This window comes from Vicia villosa, linkage group LG5 (genome assembly GCF_029867415.1).
Source record: "Vicia villosa cultivar HV-30 ecotype Madison, WI linkage group LG5, Vvil1.0, whole genome shotgun sequence".
Classification (NCBI taxonomy): Eukaryota; Viridiplantae; Streptophyta; class Magnoliopsida; order Fabales; family Fabaceae; genus Vicia; species Vicia villosa.
Genome location: NC_081184.1, coordinates 5947025 through 5967705, shown reverse-complemented (window position 1 = coordinate 5967705; position 20681 = coordinate 5947025). Strand labels below are relative to the sequence as shown.

General features: G+C 31.0%; 1 long non-coding RNA gene across 1 annotated transcript; it reads right to left on the bottom strand.

Moving 5' to 3' along the window:
* Positions 1-4426: 4426 nt before the first annotated feature.
* On the bottom strand, positions 4427-19461 carry LOC131601235 (uncharacterized). The gene is made up of 7 exons (XR_009283597.1): positions 14609-19461; positions 7620-10377; positions 7421-7543; positions 7066-7331; positions 6654-6882; positions 5189-6021; positions 4427-4627 (listed from the first exon to the last, which is right to left on the bottom strand). It is a non-coding gene; the product is annotated as an uncharacterized LOC131601235 (long non-coding RNA).
* Positions 19462-20681: the final 1220 nt, after the last annotated feature.

Sequence of the window (20681 nt, the reverse complement as noted above, 5' to 3'; positions counted from 1 at the left end):
CGGACTGTCAGCTGGCTGACGCCCGTCAGCTCATTCCAAAGGGTGTTCTTCCCCAATGCGACGACGGTCTGACCGTCACCAAGGGTGATGCCTGTCATCGCAGTAGAAATGTGATTTTAATTACACATAGATTTAACATTTAATTACAATAAAAGACATAAATTTGACATTTATAATAGGAGTTTATCATGAACCATAATCATAATTTATCAAAAACATCATACATTCTTATGAACATCAAAAATCAGAATTTCACACATCAATTCACACGAAATTTTCAGTAATCAACACAATATAAAAATAGTATTATAACACAATCACTAGTGCAAAAATATTAATTTACACCCGTTTTTTATTAAATTTACACCCATTATTTTTAATAAAAATCGGGTGTATTGTTGAAAGAGTATTGTGGTGTACTTTTCGTTATTATCGTATCCACAGGGATTATTGCGATATCACCGCCGTTCTATAGCCTATTTTGTCTTGAGTTAATGTTACTTTAAATTTGGGTTTGCAAAAGATCATTCAACACTTTTAGTAGCAAAGAGTAAAGTAATGAAAGTTCTAAGTTAAAGAAAATGTATCAAGATTTGATTTTATCGACCTAAATTTGTATGTCTCCTTATAAATATACGTATATGAACATGGTACCGATCAACATAATTACGTATCGACGCCTATATCATCCGTGTCCGCAATGATATAGTTAGATTTACCGTATTGTTTAACCGACAATTTCTCCATCCTTTAAAGAATACAAATAACGTTTTAAAACCGATACTAAGTAAACATCAAACGCTAAATCCATGTCTGCAATTTATAGTTTGATGGATGATAAAGTTAGATCTAGATACAAATATTGATGTCTCAAACACTTATACCAAAGAAAAAGCTTTAATAAACAAACTAAACCATCTATATTGATCATCACTTGTTCATACACATATATTCACAAGAAAAACCTACAAAAGGCTAGGAAGATTACATCTTATCTTGATACAAAAGAGATTTAGCTATCCATGAGAATGGTAGCTTGCTCAAGAAGTAAAGGATGAAGATCAACAAGCATCAAAGGCGATTAATCGACAATCAAAGCTTCCAATCTTCAATTCTTAGTTTGCTACAGTGATTAGGGTTTTTGAGCTCTTAAGAATGTAATGTGTTTTTTCCAAAAATCAGAATTACTCTTTATATAGTAAAACCATTTTCTGTCCAGGGCGCGTCGCGCCCTCCAGCGCGCTTCGCGCCATTACACTAAAGAAATTTAAACCGCCCATGCGCGTGACGCGCGCAACTCTCTGCTTTGAAGCTCCAAAATATCTTGCCCAGGGCGCGACGCGCCCACATCTCCGCGCGACGCGCGCTAACTTCTGCCAGGCACTCTCTTGCAAAGCTCAAAACAAGCTCCAAACTTCCCCAAAATTGGCTAAAACCTACAAAATCATAACTAAAACACATATTAACATAAAATGAAAGCTTAATATTATAAACTATAAATAATTATCTAAAACTTCAGGGAATTGTACGAATATCCGATAAAAACGGTCGAAAGGTGCCATTAATTAAACTAAATATAAACACAATTTGGCACCTAACATGTATATCCACAGGGTGAGAAATGTCTAACGCATTTACACCCGTTTTATACCCGTTTAAAACAGGTGTAAATACGTTCGTAATTACTCCTTATTTTAAAAATATCGGGTGTAAATACGTTCTACAAATCAGGTGTAATTGGGCGTAATTACGTTTTTAATTACACCCTGTTTTAATAAAAATCGGGTGTAATTAGGCGTAATTACGTTTTTAATTACACTCTGTTTTAATAAAAATCGGGTGTAATTGAGCGTAATTACGTTTTAATTACACCCTATTTTAATAAAAATCGGGTGTAATTGAGCATAATTACGTTTTAATTACACTCTGTTTTAATAAAAATCGGGTGTAATTGAGCGTAATTACGTTTTAATTACACCCTGTTTTAATAAAAATCGGGTGTAAATACGTTCTTAATTACACTATTTTAATAAAAATTGGGTGTAAATACGCCATTTATGAATGAACAATTATATTATATTTAAAACTATTTACACCCTATTTCATATACACCATTTAGTTATATTTCATTTTTAGTCATAATATTGCAAATACTATAAAATCATACACATAAAAATCATATTTTAACTAAGTCAAAATATTTTTAATATTAGGCAAAAAGTATACAAAATCATGTGCAGTCATAATATTTCAAGTACTCTAAAATCATACACATAAAAATCATATTTTAACTAAGTCATAACACTTTCTTCATATATAAGTTTTCTTCTTCTTTTATTTTTGTTTTGGCAACATTTCTATGTTTTTATCCTCTTCAACCATTTGCATTTGATCTTGAAATCTTAACATCTCCATGTCACCAACATAACAAGCTGAATCAACAGTCGATATGCAACTCATCATCATACGATTATTATTGTTCATCTGATCCGTTGGAACTGTAATCGAAACACTGCATCCACCACCACCGGTAGTACCTTTTCCTCCTTGTTGTTGTATGCAAGGAGCCCATGTTAGCGCTAGTGGCAAATTGCGAGTCTTGCATACAGACGCCAACACCTCTACGATCTCATTCACCGCTGCTTCGTACAACTCCTCAAAAATCTAATTATTCATTATCATATGTAAAACAATTAGGTCAAGAATTGAATCTAGTATTGATTTGATGAATGATGGAATGCTTCCTTACCTTTACTGCTGGTGGAATATTCATGTTGTGGCTACTTCTAAAATCAACAGCCTGCACCAAAGATAGATAGATCCATCAATCACATGTTTTAAATTACGGTAATATTATTAAACTAGTACTAATGCAATTAATTGAGAAACTACAAACCTCGAGAGCATTGGAGAGATGATCGAGTTGTGGACGATAATTGATGAGGTTTTGATTGGCGATAACAAACTCAATGACACCTAGATATGTTCCACTTCCTCTTTCGAACACAGGAAATGCAAGAAGAGAACCATACTGTTGCTGCTGTTGCTGATGTCGCGGATACTCGTGGCTTCTAAAGAATCGAACATGAAAATTCATGTTTGGTTTCACAGAAATCGGAACAGATGAACTGGAATCCTGCTGCAGATATTGAATTGATGATCTCCTCCTTAGAACCTTGGAAGACAGTAAGAGAAAACACCTGAAGCCCAAAAGCCCTTGGGCCGGAATCGAAGCACCAGAGATACCTTGTGTAAACACGCCTTATGTAAGTAACTGCAGTAGCAACAACCCTGAAAGATTGACCAACATATTAGGTGTGCCAGAATGAAAATAAAAGACAAAAGATATTCTCTTATTAAAAAAAACAAATATATTTATATAAATAAAAGCATCTCTAAAAAACAAATGAACAAAATAACTAAAATAATCTAACAGAACTACAAAATAATAGGAAAAGGTATTAGTTAGGTACAAGGAATACCTTCCTAGGTCAAAACAACCGAAAACTATAGCAGTCACACAAAAAACCAAAAGTTACACCCATTCTTTCATGATTTCACGCTATGTTCCAATTTTCTAGACCCATAGACTCCATTCTGTTGCAAACATCAGCAGTCTTCTTCTTCAAATCAGCTAATAGACTGTCAGAACCATATATATGAGTGTTTTTTAAAATTGGGGCATTTTCTAATATAAACTTCAGGAATTGAATTTCAGCTTCATCTCCATCAAAATTAGCAAAGGAAAATAAATTGAGACAAGTTTTGAAACAATAAGGCACTGAATTCAATATCCACTCTCCACCTTCCATGCAAATGATTGGATCAAATCCCTGAATAAATACCAATAAACAAGTCAATGAACAAAAATAGTACTTCTTCTAACCTACCTTAAAAAACACGGCAAATGCAAGCATTGAAACAAGATATATAAACATACATTAGGAATCTCAAGTGCTTCAAGTTTTGGAGTCTTTTTCAGAAATTCCATTAGAAATGCATTTGTATAACCAATAACATATCCATAACTCACATCAAGACGTTTTAAATCATTAAATGCAGGAAGGAGATGAAAATTATCTTCTGCAAAAAAAAGACACTATAAAATACAACAACAAAAAAATCAGTGTTAGATGATAAAGAATAAAACATACAATAAATATAAGAAACATTTTTTTTTTTGACAAATATATAAGAAACATTTAGTTAAAGGAAACAATGATAATTCACATTATCTTATATATATATATATATATATATATATATATATATATATATATATATATATATATATATATATGCTTTTCATTAGGTGTGCCAGAATGAAAATAAAAGACAAAAGATTAATTTTTGGTAAAATGATGAAAAACATCTATCACTTTTTTACCAGAATCTTCCTGCTAACCTGCATATTCAAACACCAAAAACCAGCCTATTTTGCATGAGTTAAAAGGCATGGAACCAAAACATATCACAAACCATACACAATAATAACCAACAGGTTCATATATCGCGACTATGCTCAATACCTCATACCTCCAATTAACACAAAAACACCTCATACCTCCAAGCCTCAACAACTAATGCTCAATAGCCAACTCCAAGCAACTATGCCACCATCACAAACCTGCCACCATTCATGCCAGCTACACAAACAACCATATACTTCATTCCAAAAGCCAATTCAATCAATGCATAAACCAAGCATGCACACTAAACAATTCAACATGAGTTTCGCTAAGCCATTCTCAATTGACAGTAACAATTAACTACTAAACTGTCTAACTAAATAACATCCTCCTCAAAACCATCCACTTCCTAATTTCAGCTACCGGACTAACGCAACAGAAAAGTCCAAACAGAAAGAACCATACATACATGAGATCAACTAAAAATAATCAAAGCATATAACCCACCTTCTCTAGCCGCAGGAATACAGCTAAAAATAATCAAAACTAAGTATCTTCTCTAGTCTCTACCTTTCTTAAGCTATAAACATGAGATCAACTATAAGTCTATAACCAAGTCTAAGTGCTCAGAACTCAGAAGAACATGTTACAAATTACTTTTAAGCTAATAACCTAAATCATTATCAGAGCAAAAAGACTAAAAGCAGGAAACTTACATTGTGAGTCTTCACAAGCAAAGAACTAGTATTAAAGGGGTGCCTTTGAAAAGGGTGTCTCACTATTGTTTCGAAAAGCTCCTTGCTTTGTATCATCTTGTTTTGGAGAAGTGTTCCGTTGCCGTTGATGTCTGGGGCAAGAGTTAACTGATCGTAGTCACTTAGGGAAACGCAAAAGACGACAGCTCTAACATCTTCAAACATTTCAACCCACTTGCAACTTTCACTCATGCATTACAAAATATTTATTAGTTGTTTCAGTAATTTTATAATTAGTATTCATGACTCAAGATTTCTTAGTTTTTTTAATGTGTATAACTAAACTTAAAGAGAAATGTCGCACCAATCCAGCCACATGCCGCATGCAAATCCGTTTCGAAACAGAGAAGATAAGAAAAGGTGCTCTATATCTTCATAGCGCGAAGAATTCCTCTTCTCAGTTAGGTGATAATTAAGGAAGCCTGGGTGTACAACTTTGGTTTATTTTCTTCTCATGTTTCATGCTATCTCCTAAAATATATTACAGCTGACCAACCTAATCTAACTTGACAAGAAGCACTGAACATCATTTTCTTCAAAATCTAATTCCTACTGGCTTGAATTTCTGTTAGAACCCATCATCATAATAACCAATAAGCTGAATTCAGATGACAATTAATTACTCATGCAATGTAGAACATGTCCATTGGATATGAAAATGACAGGACTTACGACTGTTGTTGTTTACTATCTAAAATTTAAAAACAATTCTATAAGAATCCTATACGAGATTAATAACTATTTCTGAGTACATAGTGTAAGACTGATTACATACTGAAGTGCCAGCAGGTTTATCCAAAACTACATATGATTCCTTCACAGTTATAATCCTTGATCTCCAGTCGATCTCATAGCACCTAAACAGAGCTTTCAAATGTCAAACATTATCATAATTTCATCTCATGCCTCTATAACAATATATTTTATTTATTTTAATCTAATATGATCACATAAATTTTTGAAAGTTCAAAATAGTAATAGTTTCAAAACAAAAGGATAGATAGCATTTGAATACTTACAAGTAAAAGAATCATGAAAGCTGAATTTTAATATAGAGACAAACATAATTATAACATTACTATCAATATTCATACCTACTAGAATAAAGTAAATAAGCTTTAGCCACCAAAACTTCAAATTACTCATCTAAGCAATTAAAACAAATACAAGTGATTCCTTTAAAGGGACAATTATGTCCAATATGACGATGGTTGCTAGTAAGCCACAGAAAGGGCCACTGGAAGGCTGCATAACGGATCTCTAGAAAGGTGCACATGGTGAGGAGATGAAGTTGTTTCAGAGTAGGAAAATAACAAGACAGAAGAGCTTAATCCGTTGTCCTATAGAATTTTATAGTGAAATGACGAAAAGTTCAGACAGAGACAGAAGCAATAACCATAAGTACAATATTACAATACACAGAAAATAGCACAGGCATGGGGGAAATTAAAAAGGAAACAAAATTGATTGATCAAATTAGGACACTCACCGCATTTTGCTCCAAAGGAAGCATCTCAAGGAACAAATCAAGAATGTCAACATTAGAAGAGTCATTCACGAAACGTGAAAGTGCCCTAACCGCAAAAGTACGCACCAAATAGATCTTGTCTCGTACGCACCAAATAGATCTTGTCTCGTACCCTAACCTTCATGCCCTCTATCACCTCGTCCCATAGGTCATTGCTCACTTCTGCATCATCTGGTAACCGCAATATTATCTACAAAATCAGAACCAAAATAATCGAGGAAATTAAATGTTCATAAGTTATAACCGTAATATTTCTTTCAAACTCAACAATTCAATGACACATTAGTTGCAGAAATTAAATGTTCAAATGTAAAACCTAACACACTAAAATAACACAAAAAATGATTAAGTTGAACTTAGATCAATCCGTTACCTCTGAGAAAATCTGGCAGGCTCTGAATCTAACAGTCTTATCAGCCGCCGCCATAGCAACAAGGAGGAAATGAAGGAAATGGTCGAGGAACTCGTCGCAATCAGCGGCATCGGAAGGATTACGAGCAGCGGTGAACAAGGCGACGAAGGAAACGACACGGTCAGCAGAGGCAATTCTTCGTAACATTTTAACTCACCTTGTAACATAAGGTGAGTTCCTAATCTATGTCATATAAGTAGACTTGTCATATAAGTAGACTTCAGAACCTGCATAATAATAGTATGAGAGTTAATCAATTATTCTTTTGCATCAAAATATTAAAAGAGAAAAATTGAGTATATATTCATCACTGTACCCATTCTGAACTCCATGACTTGCAGCAGGCACAACGCTGTGATTAAGAGCATTACTTTTCCAAGACTCCCCAACACCTAACACCGCATTTATTCAGAGACTAGCATTCCTTCTTCACAAGCTCCTGCTCCAACCAAAAACCCACACTCAGTTATGAAGCACAAAACTATTATAAAAAATGAAGAAAACACATGGTGTACCTGGTCAACACCAAACTCTGGCGGTTGCGTGGATCCCTTCCTTGCGTCGGTAGCGATATGTCTTCCATCTTAATCTCGCCCATCGGAAAATAAAACAAAATGAAATATCTTAATCAATGGAAACATGGAAAAGAAAAGTTACACCGTCATCATTTGAACTAACTAAAACATAACTCGAAAATAAGCATCACAATTTCCATACGAAACTACCAAACAGCCTAACCTCAGTTCATCTGAGTATTTTCCCAAAAACACGACAAAGTCGGAAAAATATTATTCCAAATTTGTTTTCCTTTCTAGCACTTAACACTAGTTCATACCAATATCAAACAATGCCACATAGGAAACCCTAATTTGAAATCCCCAGTATTCTAAAAACTTACCTCCAGCCACATGGTAAACAGCGAATATACAAAAATTCGGAACAATCTAAATTCATACCTTCTTCTTCATCCTCACCATCCTTGTCGATATCTCCACCTCCCTCTTCCAATTCTTCTCCATCCTCTCTCTCATCCATATCAAGCTCAACTTCATCTATACCCATTGAATACCGAAAAAGTTAGGGTTCCGATTAGAACCAACAGAAACACTTAGAAGAGGAATACATTATGCTGAGAATGAAATAGGGGATTAGGGTTCACCTTCGTCAGCTATTACACCTTGGTGAATGACTGCTGAAAAAGTGGGTGAAGGAATGTGAAATCGAACAAGTTTCGGAGCAGAGGCAGAGAACAAGAGATCGAAGCTTTGGAGTAGAGAATGAGAATAGGTAAAAAAGAAGCAGAAACTGTCGAGGAGAAGGATTGAAAGGGGGATAAGGAAAGGTGAATCGAGAGATGGGTTTTCTGAAGCAGCGCGAAATGCATGAGTGGAACAGAGTTAGATTGAAAAATGGGTTTTCTGTAAGAGTTGAAAATGAGTTTCATGAAAGAGTTGAATAGAAAATGAGAAAGTATTTTATTATGTTAATAAATTTAAAGAATTATGTTTAAAGATAATGTTTCACTTACTAAAGAGTTTTTGTATAATGTTTAAACTATTTTATTTACTTAATAAATTTAGACCCATTAATATTTATTCATTAATTTATTTATTAATATGTTATATAGGTTATATATTTTGAATTATAAATTTAAACAAAATTTTTTTTATATAAATTTACACTCGTTTTTTTGTTTAAAAGGAGTAATTGAACTTTGATTATGATAATTTTTTTAATTTAAACCCGTTTTTAGAAAATAGGGTGTATATTATCACCTGATAATGTTTAAAATGACATGTTATTTACAAAATTGCCACCGCATTTTTAATTTACACCCGTTTTTAGTATATTGGGTGTAAATTTTAAAATTATATTGATCTTTTTTTACTAGTGAATGATCTATAGAGATTTGCACAACCATCTCAAGGTCCAAAACCTCATCAATGGAGAAAAAGAAAAAGGAACAAGGAAGAAGGTAAGGATCCCTCTCTATCCTTTATGCACAATACACCCATAGATAAATAATTCCCTCTTACCTCAAATTATAGTAAACCTTAAATCTACAACTATGGAATCTCTCTTTTCTCTTACTTTTTACTTTTCTAGAGCTCTTTCTGACTTTGCTACAATGTTTTCTCCAAAACCTCCCACTAACTCTAATTCCTCTATCTATTTAAATAAAATCCTAACATCTTTTATTAATTTACCAACTCCCCTTAATTCTCACAAATTCCACCCTTTTCCTCAAAGTTACTAAAAGCTCTATTTTTCTCCCAAAACATAATCTCTCATTATTTCTATTATTTTTAATTAACTAAAAATACTAATTATTTTAAATAAAATTCTACCCAACCTCAAAGAATACCACAAAAATAGTAAGAGCACTCAAATAAATAATATAAGCACTTTAAACTCAAATAAAATAAAATAATTTAAAAACTGAGGCATTACATAGCACGTCAAAGGACTAACAATTCAACTAGAAAACGATTAAGTAGCATGGTTGATGGTTTGAGAATGAAGCAACAATACCAATGTTGTGCTCGAGATGAAATAGCACATCAAAAACCAACTAGTCAATCAGAAATCAACCAAATGCAAAAAGTATAAATCAGGGCAACAAAAGAGTAGATCAAAGAACTCAAACTAGTCTTCAATCTTCACAATAAGAGAAAACTGGTAGTAAGCATTCACAATAAGAGAAAACTGGTAGTAAGCATCCATAATTAATAATGCAATTGACATTGTTCCAAAATATAGTAAAAATGGGAGCTTCATATTACTTCCAATTGGTAGCAACTGTTTTGTAGCAGCAACACTTGCATTTCCAACTTCGAAAAAACACTTTTCACAAATAATTTGAGATCTTTGAAATGGTTCACAAAAAGATCTAAGATTATCTTTTTTACAATATATTTACAATATGGAGACACTTTCAATACAAAGTGAACTCTCTCATAATCTTCCAATGACAAAATATTTGCAACCAAGAAATTTGTCAAACCTGAGTTGAACAAAAAATGGAGATAAAAATGTCGATACAGAATGCACTCTTAGTGATGCGTGCTTCAGTATTTGGATCAAGAGGATTTGGAACACCTAATCTATATTTATCTATATCTCTAATACTTCATTTGTTCTTTCGGATAATTTACTAGCATTATCATCGTATAAGGATATTGCCTGCACGCTATTATCTTTCCAATTATAAATAATTGCTCCCTATTCATCTCCATCACTAGCAGTACTGCACAATATCAGTGAATCACCCTCCTAAGAAAGAAACAATGTCAATAATTGAGGACAATTGTAACTAATGTCATAGTATAATTGAAGAACGTGATAACTAATTTTAAGAAATTGAATCCAAGACTCTTCAACTCCAAATTTCTTCATTTTCCTTATGACAATACCGGTGAAAATAAGAAAAAAAAAGCATTCCCCCAACACACTAATGGTCGGCTCTACAAGCGGCAACTCATCGGAACCCTTAGGCAATAGATACCAATTGTATGTCTCTGTCCCCAGATCAAGCGAAACAATAACAATGTCCTCAAAAGTAAATTCCTTCCTAAGACAAGCCTAATCCCAATCTTCGTGGAGGTCCTTATGGATGTACTTGTTAATAGCCAACCAGTTAAGAGTGATATTTAAAAACATACCATCACACATATTACCCATAAGATGTGAAAACAACTTAACAGAAAAGCTAAAGGAACAATGGGGAATTTTTCAATTTTTCTCCAAACACTGTCACTAACGATAAAAAACTTTCACCTCTCGTATATTTAAAAGTGCCGATGGAATCATCACAACCAAAATTTGAGTTGTTTTTCTAGTGCATGGATTCTATAATCGGAACCAATACTCCTCACGGGTGTAAGTAAAATCAAGATGAACCAAACAGATCAATCCATTGCAGGAATCAACAAGACAAAAGTCAGGGTGATCGTTATTATTTAAAAAATAATTAGAATTGGCGATAAGGGTAGAACAAATTTACATTATTGGAAGAGATCCGGTCTATGTAGCGAAAGATTGGCATCACGAATGTCGCGAAACCACACATGTTTTTTAATAGATTGGTCAAACTTTCAACATTCTTTTTATTGAAAAACCTTTTTACACAATCACTATTTTTCACGGAAATCTATTCACTATTCAACATTTCTTGTATTGGAATTCCTTGAATGCAAGATTAGTACATATCATTTATATCAAAACAAATTTACATTGTTCGAATTCATTCAATGCAAGATTAGTATCAAAACTTACATTATTGAAATTTGTTGATGCAAGATTAGTATCATTTAATATTGCTCCGTGGCGATAATCCCATTTTTTCTTAAGCATATTTCCTATCACTATAAAACTCTTTGTCATTTTTTTCCGTATATATATATATATATATATATATATATATATATATATATATATATATATATATATATATATATATATATATATATATATATATATATATATATATATATATATTTATATTTATATTGATGAGTTTCTATTTTCAAAAACATTAAAAAAATGAATAGTTTTTATAACGGTCAAACTTCATTTCTATCGGAAACACAACTAAGATCCGATGAAAGTTACAGAAATAATGAGCGAGATAGAGAACACGTCCATTTGTTGATGTCGGAAAAATATGTAATGTGCACAGATCGTTATTTCATGGAATGTCCTAGTTATTTAAAAGATGATGAGAATAGAAAATCAAGATCTGATCTTAGGTATTTTTTTCCTTCAAATTTTGATATCTTTTCTCATCATTCGCATCTTCTTTTAAATAACTATGGCATTTCATACAATAAGTATCACCACACATCAACAAATGGATGTGTTTCAATCTCGCTCATATTCTCATAACTTTCCTCGGAACTTAGTAGTGTTTAAGGTAGAAATGGAGTTGATTGTTTTAAAAACTATTCTTTTTTCATGATTATGAAAATAGAAAAACATTAATGTAAATATATATGTATGCAAAAAAAAAAGCTCAAAGAGTTTTATAGTGATAAGGAAGCACTCTTATGGAGGTAGTCTTTTATTGGGAATATTCCCCATACGAATTGTAACTTTTATGAGTTTGACAAAAACCCTTTGTATTACTAAAGTTAGGTTTCAATTGGTGGGTAGTTTTCCTTCCGTGGCTTTGCCCGTGTCTTTTGTAATCTCGTTCCATGAACTTTTTGTTAGATTAATTATTTAATTAATCAAATATGGATTGAAATAATTAATTATTAATTAATTATATTATGGTCAAATGTTATTAAACACTAATTATTGATGGATTGTTTGATTGGGCTTTGTGTCTGGATGGACCGTGATGGGTTGGACCATTCAGTTAAGCCCAATGAGAGGTCTCTGCCCTCAACTGTTTAGTTATTTAACCGTTTCCCCATTAGACGATTAACATACTGTGAAAACTCTAAACGGCAATGAGGGTAGTAATCCTCTCATACTCATTCTCTTTGACGGTCTCTCAATTCTAAAAGGTACACCGTTCTAATTATTCTTGATTACTTTATAATATTATAATATACTATAATTTGTATCCATAGATTCAATTAAAATCTATCAATTGGTATCAGAGCCTTATAGATACATTTTATAGTTATTGATAATTGTATAAATCATATTTATTTTATTCAATTACGCTTTCATGTGTGCTTATTATAAATTGTTGATGATTTTAGAAATCATTAGTTTGTTGTGAATTAAATCCTCAAATATAGTATGTATTATAAAATTGATAAAATTTGGGGAATAAAGTACGTATATCGATTAAATTTTAAATTAGGGTTCATGTGAAATATGATGATTTTATAGCTAGTGTTCAATTTCCCGTCAAAATATGATAGATGGTCGTTCTATAATCATGTTATGTCTCATGTGTGTTATGACAGACCTTTTATGTATATTGATTTGTGTCCAAAAGATATATATTAATTCTATTAAATAAGGATGCATATTGATCAATTTGACCTAACTTTCTTTGAAAATAAAAATGGGTAAGGAAGATTCAGGAAACTATGTAATGCCCATTTACAGATTCTCGTGCGTAAGAGAGCGTGTTCCATTTTATTTATTTATTTATTTTGATCAAATTTATTATTGTTAAATACAAGGTCATTTTGGTATGATATTTGGAATTTTGGCACCAAGAGAAGATCTGAAATAAAGTTTTGAATTAGTGGTATATAAGTGCGACATATGTGCAATTATTTGACATTAAATTAAAATAACAAAATTTCTATAATGGAAAACCATTCTTTTCTGAAATTGTTTTGGCTTGATAATAGAATCATATACAATTTAAATTATATTTTAATATTACAATCTCAAAGTTGTGTCAAATATTTTATAGAGATTTATTATGACATTGATAGTATGTGTTATCATAGATATCGATTAGTTTTGATTTTATAATAAGTTGATTTGATATTTTATTTTATTTATAGAAAGAAATTATGATTTTACTTATGGCCAGAGTAGTTTTTCCATAATTAATACGAATATTTTATTTTTTTAATATTATATTCTTAATTTCTGGATTGAAGATTTATTTGTGAAATTTATGGAAATTTTCTATGTTAATTAAATTGAGAAGTCTAAAATATTTGGTGTAAAACTTATTTTCATAGTAACACTTTTTTGAATTATTTTAATAAAGTATTACATTTTAAATTTATTTTATCCTTAATTTTGTTGATTCAGACACCAACTACTTTATATTCTTGAATTCACTATGCCAAATTTGTCTTTTAGCAGCACCCCTACGAAAGCGCTTTTAGGAAAAAGCGCTGGTATAGGCTTCGCTAAAAACATAATAAAAAAACACTAAAAAAGCGCTGGTATAGGGTATGTCTACAAAAGCGCTTTCTAAAAGCGCTGATATAGGGCACCTTACGAAAGCGCTTTATAAAAGCGCTGATATAGGGGTAGATATGAAAGCGCTTCTAAAAACGCTGGTATAGGTATAGGGTACGAAAGCGCTTTTAGGGAAAAAACGCTAGTATAGGGAACCTATGAAAGCGCTTTTGAAAAGCGCTGGCGTAGCTCATTTTAAAATTAAATTTTTTAAAACAAATTAAAACAGACGCGTTTGTCTTTCATTATTCTTCATCGTTCTTCTTTCCCTCAGTACTGTTCTCACTGTTAACAAACGCTACAACGCCAACCTCCACAGAGCCGACCACCACACGTCTGCTCGCCGCCGCCAACCTCCACAACACCGACCACCACTCAACGTCTTCTCGCCGCCGCCGCCGTTCTATATTCCAGTTTCTCTTTGTGAAGGTTAGCGAAATTCATGTTTCAACTTTTTCATTCTTGAATAAGAATTTTCTGTATTAATGAATGGGTCTGTTGTAGTTTTAGGGTTTTGTGTTAGGTTTTAATGAATGGGTTTTCTGTATTAATGAATTTAACACTATGTAGCAAAAGTTTAACTAAGTATAAAGAATGAGTATGAACATAGTGAACACACCCTTGAAATTATTGCTGTTCCAGAATAACCAAGCTTAGAAACACTACAAGTCCAAAAGTTGTTCTCATAGCCATCTAGCAGTCGCTGTTTTATTTCCTCAATATCCTTCTCCTGTTAGCATGAAGGACACTTTTAGATGTTTTTTAAAATAAATCAAGTGTGATTGAAGTATTATATGATCATTTATCATGTACTTTCAAAAAATTTAAAACATGAAAATATAGACTTATTATAACCATGTAGAGTTATATTCATGCCATATAAGAAGGACCTTCTTTTCCTTTTTAGGATTTTCTACTCTCTGCATTGTTCTGGATAAGCAATTTATTTTACAATATTCATTGAACTCTTCATTTAAATACTCAAGGCTATTTTCACTCCTAAGATCCTTAAATTTTCTATCATATTGATTACATAGGAACTAGTTAATAACATGATCAGTAAGAGTTCATGATGTAATGTTCATTATCTAGCTTGATTTTTATGTTTTCAAGATCAAGTATCGACCTATTGAATTAATCCATATGATTTTCAATTGGAGGAATACCCGATTGCATCTTCAAAGTATATTTGAGTTTTTTTTTTACATTTTCTTTTCTATATGTTTAAATTAGAATTTGAAGGACTGAATTTCATGTGTCTATTAGGATGTAGGTTCTTTTAGAATCTTTCAATCAATTTTGTCTTAGTGGTTACTAACTTTGTGAATTTGCTATAGGGGTAACTTGTGTAGAGTGAAATTTTGATCGTTTCCCGGCCTAGTTCGACGTTTGGCGTTTTCTTGAGTTCGGTAACATCCGAGGTAAATTTCTTTCTCAAATTACTTGTATTATGATGAATTTTGCAGTATAGAAACTAACTTTAATATGTTCAATCTAGATTGGGGTTTTTTGATATTGTGTTAGTAGTGGTGTATTTAACTGCATCGTGTGTGTGTTTAATTTTACAGTTACTTTGAAGCCTCTGGTTTCTACTTGTACAACGCGGATTCAAACCTACCCGTCTCCCACATCAAGTCCAACTCAGGTTACTAGCCCTTTCTTCTTGCTTATAGTTTGTTGTTTTCTGCTTATAGTTTATTGTTTATGGTTCTATTTAATTTCAATTTAGTGTCTCTCAATCAGTTTTTTGGTTTGTGGACTTATATTACCTTGAAATAAGGTGATGTCTTCTTTAAGAAATCGGGGGTAGGCTGAAATAAGTGTTGCTTATTCACAGTATTATATTTTTGTACTATAGTTGCATAACATTCTATTATTCACACTTTATAGGATCTCATTAGGTATTCTGATCAAGACATAATGATGATAGCTATTTATTATCTTGACAGAATTCCTTAGTACCTGATAGAGAAACCAAGAAGCATTTGTTTAGCTTAATTAAGACATGGATAAGACATGGATGAATTCAAACCGGTTGTCGAAAGAGTACAAGAAAGGGGTATGGGAATTCGTTAAGTTTACGGTTGCGCACTCCGAAGACCCGATTCGAATGACGTGTCCTTGCTTGGTTTGCTGTTATGGGGATAAGGTTGACGGGAAACAATTGGCATCGCATTTACTACGGTTTGGAACTGATAGAAGTTATACAGTTTGGAGTTTGCATGGTGAGAAAAGTAACAGGAATGTTGAGTTGAGGTGTAATACGAAGTATGCTTCAAACGACGATTGCACAGACACATACGATTAATATAATTTTGTCATTTATTATGCAAATCTTGCTTAGTAAAATAAATACAATATTTTAATTATATTTAATATTATATTGATGATAGTCGTACCCTATCTGTATGTTATTGTTAATATATTATATTGTTAATTGATAAATGTACTTATAATTTGATATATCAATAATATATGGTTCGAGTACCTTATCGGTATTAGAATTTTGGTAATATAATATTTGTACATTGTTATGTAAGTGATTGACACACCCTATCGGTGTGATATTACTTGACATGATAATTATGTGATAGAGAAAATAGTTGAATATTTGTTTATAGTTTTTTTTTAAAAAAAATTTATTTAATAATTCAAATATTATCCTCTATCAAGTGGGAGAATTTAACATGTCAATTGTATAGAAATGAGAAATAAATATTATTTATTTAACATAATATTATTTTATGGAGACTTATATTGAGGATAGTGTAGTCTTGTGTTATTGAAAGAAATTTACGACTACTTGTGTTGTATCCTCAAAATATTAATTGAATTAAAGTCTCATTTTTCCACTGCGTATAACATATTATGTTTCACAAATGTGTGTAGTTATATTTGTAGCATCTGAGTTTTGAGAGAATTATTAATATGTTGTATATAATCCTATATTTAAAATTATATGGATTTGACGTCACTCAAATGATGGTAAACCTTTTATATGACCATCATATTGTTTCATGTGAAATTATATCTATAATGATATATTCTGTTTATGTGCAAAATATGTGGTTGAGTTTGTAAAACTCTAGTGATGATATATTATACAACCACTTCTCTGTATAGTTTTGCACTAAAAATAAAATTAGTATCCCATTGAATAATCAGAGTATTTAATATTAGTGGACTCTGATAAATGTATATCCATTGTTTTATATTGGATCAGTGGGAGTGCATGTGTACACAAAATAATATAATCCAAAAGAAAAAGAAATAGATTATTATTTTCATATTGTCATATATTCTTTTATGCAATATAAAATATGACATATTCTAAAAAGACTTCAAAATGTACAATAACTCTAAGAAGTCTTATTCTAGTATACTGAGATATATATTATTCTCTTAATCTCAGGAAACATCATAATTGAATGTTTGGGTCGATATTGAAAAGACACAATAATTCCTTAGCATGCAATAATATTGTGTTATTCTATCTTCAATAGTCCACTCTTGTCTGGTCATAATATGAAAGTACAAGTAAATATTCATACTCCTATCGAGTATGATATTGTATTATGAAGGTACTTATGATTAAATGTAATTACTCTTGTAATAGGATATTCCTATATGTAATTACTATTCGTAGACCTATGTGGATATTCTATGACCTATAATTTAAAACTCATTAGTATAATCACTTCCCAAGACTTATACACATGAGTAAGTCTTATGATATTTTGGGTTAGTGGGAGTTTATTAATAGCATTTTCATATGCTTGGGCCATTGTTTATAACATATTACTCTTAACTTAAATATGTTACTCTAAATTCATCGTTGTTGATTTAAGTTGTGAGTTTTAACTTGTATGATTTGTCTTCCCAATCGGATACAATTTCTGCAGTGTTGAAATTTACTTTTCTTTGGATTGATTAGTGTTTGACCATTATTGGTATTCTAATATTAGAATCAATATTTTTAATAATTAATTATTGTCATCCAAGTGGGAGATTGTTAGATTAATTATTTAATTAATCAAATATGGATTGAAATAATTAATTATTAATTAATTATATTATGGTCAAATGTTATTAAACACTAATTATTGATGGGTTGTTTGATTGGGCTTTGTGCCTGAATGGACCGTGATGGATTGGACCATTCAGTTAAGTCCAATGAGAGGTCTCTGCCCTCAACCGTCTAGCTATTTAAGCGTTGCCCCATTAGACGATTAACATACTGTAAAAACTCTAAACGGCAATGAGGGTAGTAATCCTCTCATACTCATTCTTTGACAGTCTCTCAATTCTAAAAGGTACATCGTTATAATTGTTCTTGATTACTTTATAATATTATAATATACTATAGTTTGTATCTATAGATTCAATTAAAATCTATCACTTTTGTTCTCTTTAATGAAACTTGCTTAAATAAAAATGATTAAGGAAAAATGGGCTTACCAAGTTTCTAACGACGTACAACTGAAATTAGAATTTAGCCACGAAGTAATGTTAATATTAATCTTGCTTTGAACGAATTCCAATAATGTAAATTTGTTTTGATATAAATGATAGTACTAATCTTGCATTCAACGAATTCCGATAAGAGAAATACTTAATATAACTGTTGCGGCGCGAAAAATATTCAAGCGCAAGGTCGAAAAAGTAAGTTTGATGAGTTGAGGTTGTTTTTATGTGGAGACTAATGTCCAAACAAGGAGTACTACAATAATATATGAATACTTGATAAGCGAAAGAATCTAAATCCAAAACATCTTTTTCTCCAAAAGTTTTGTTTTTGAAACTGTAAGGCGAATCCGGATTCGCTTTATTAAGTGTTTTATTTAGGAAGATGAATATCTAAAAAAGATATTCGATATTGGATTGAGCTTTTGAGACTTATCTTAAAAGATCGATTTTATTGAGCACATGCTTTTATTTTTCTTAACAACCGATATTGTCCAAGTAAATAACAATACAAACAAAGGATTAAGCATTAAAACAACGTGATAAACCACACAAGCATGCACAAGAATAATACCTTAAAAAAATTAAAGAAGAAATCTCTCTTTTTGTATTTTAAAACTAATTTTGATAAAACAACAATTTACTTAAATAAAGATTTAAATCAAACCTCTAAGCTAAACTGTCACTATTAAAAAAATGAACTTAATTTTTACCATGAACATTCTATTAGTAATACAACTAACCTCAACTCAAGAGATGCTTAATTGATGATGAACATGGTTGTTTATGGTTTATTGAAGGTGTTTGTATTGTTGTTGGAGTGATGGATGAAAGCAGGTTATTGTAGAGAATTGTGGTTTGTTGTTATTATGTTTTGGTTATGAAATTGATGAATGATGGAGAGAAAAAGAAAAAGTCTTTGAAGCCAAAATCAATCTCCAACGTGTGAAGGAGAGGTAAAGTCGGAAGGAAAGTGAATGACCAATTCAAATTTGGTTTTCAGATTCAAACAAAATTTCTCAAATAAAAGTATACTCTCTAAAATAATCAAAATAAAATCAAACTAAAAGTACATTTAATTTTATTTAATTATGTCGAACATGTAAAAAAAAAAAAGACCCAAAATGAATTAAAATCAGAGATATATTCTTTCGAAAAAATAGAGAGGTTTTGATCAAATTTTGCAATACAAATATCCTTTTAAAAATGTCCGCAAAAAAATAATAAAATAATTTAAACGATCATGTCAGGTTGAATTATGTGACATGTGGATTAATAAAACTACCATCTGCAAGCTTAATTTTGAAAATTTTGCCCGCTAATTTTAAGTACATTTGAAATTGGATTCAACTAATCTCTTTGTAGATCTGAACATTTATTCTGGCTGATATTTTATACTTTATGCGAGATAAAATGTATGCCATAATATGCTGATAATGCGAATGTTTGATCAATGCATTGATTTATTAATCGAGAAGCAAAATTAGAGTATGAAAATAGCGAACAAATTTTACTAAAAAAGTAGTCAGAGACCCGTGCTTCCGCACGGGTAATTTAATTATGTTATTGTGTAAATAATAAATAAAAATAGTAATTTAGAATTTTTAAATAATAATTATGAATTATTTAATTATTAAATAATTATATAAAGAAAAAAAATTGACCATGAGACGAAAAGAGAATAAAAAGAATTTCAACATTTGAAAAAATAAGTAAAATATGTATTTTGTTGATAGTGACCCGTAAAATACAGTCTAATAAGATGTAGATTTATTTAATATTGTATAAAATATATTTAGAAACATGTAAATTTAAAATGAATGATTTAATTATAAATGAATAATAATCATAAAAATTAAAATATACTAAATAACCATATAAAAAAGTAGAAAAAGTGGACCAATGAGAGACCAACAATTGACTTGTGGTTGTTGAAAAATAGAAACATAATATTTTATATTGTTAGTTACATAATTACCCTTGTTGTTTGTAAATGATTTTGGAGTGAAGGGCAATTTAGTCTGTTTGGTCAATCTAATAATATTAATAAGCTAGTATTTTGGAGTGAAGGGCAATTTAATCTGTGGTCAATTTAATAATATTAGTAAGCAAGTAAGAGACCCAGGTAAGTACACTCATATTTTAAATCAATGTATAAAATTTGGTTGTTCTTAATTATATAATTGTTATTATAAAATTATTATAATTGCAAATATTTAAAATAAATA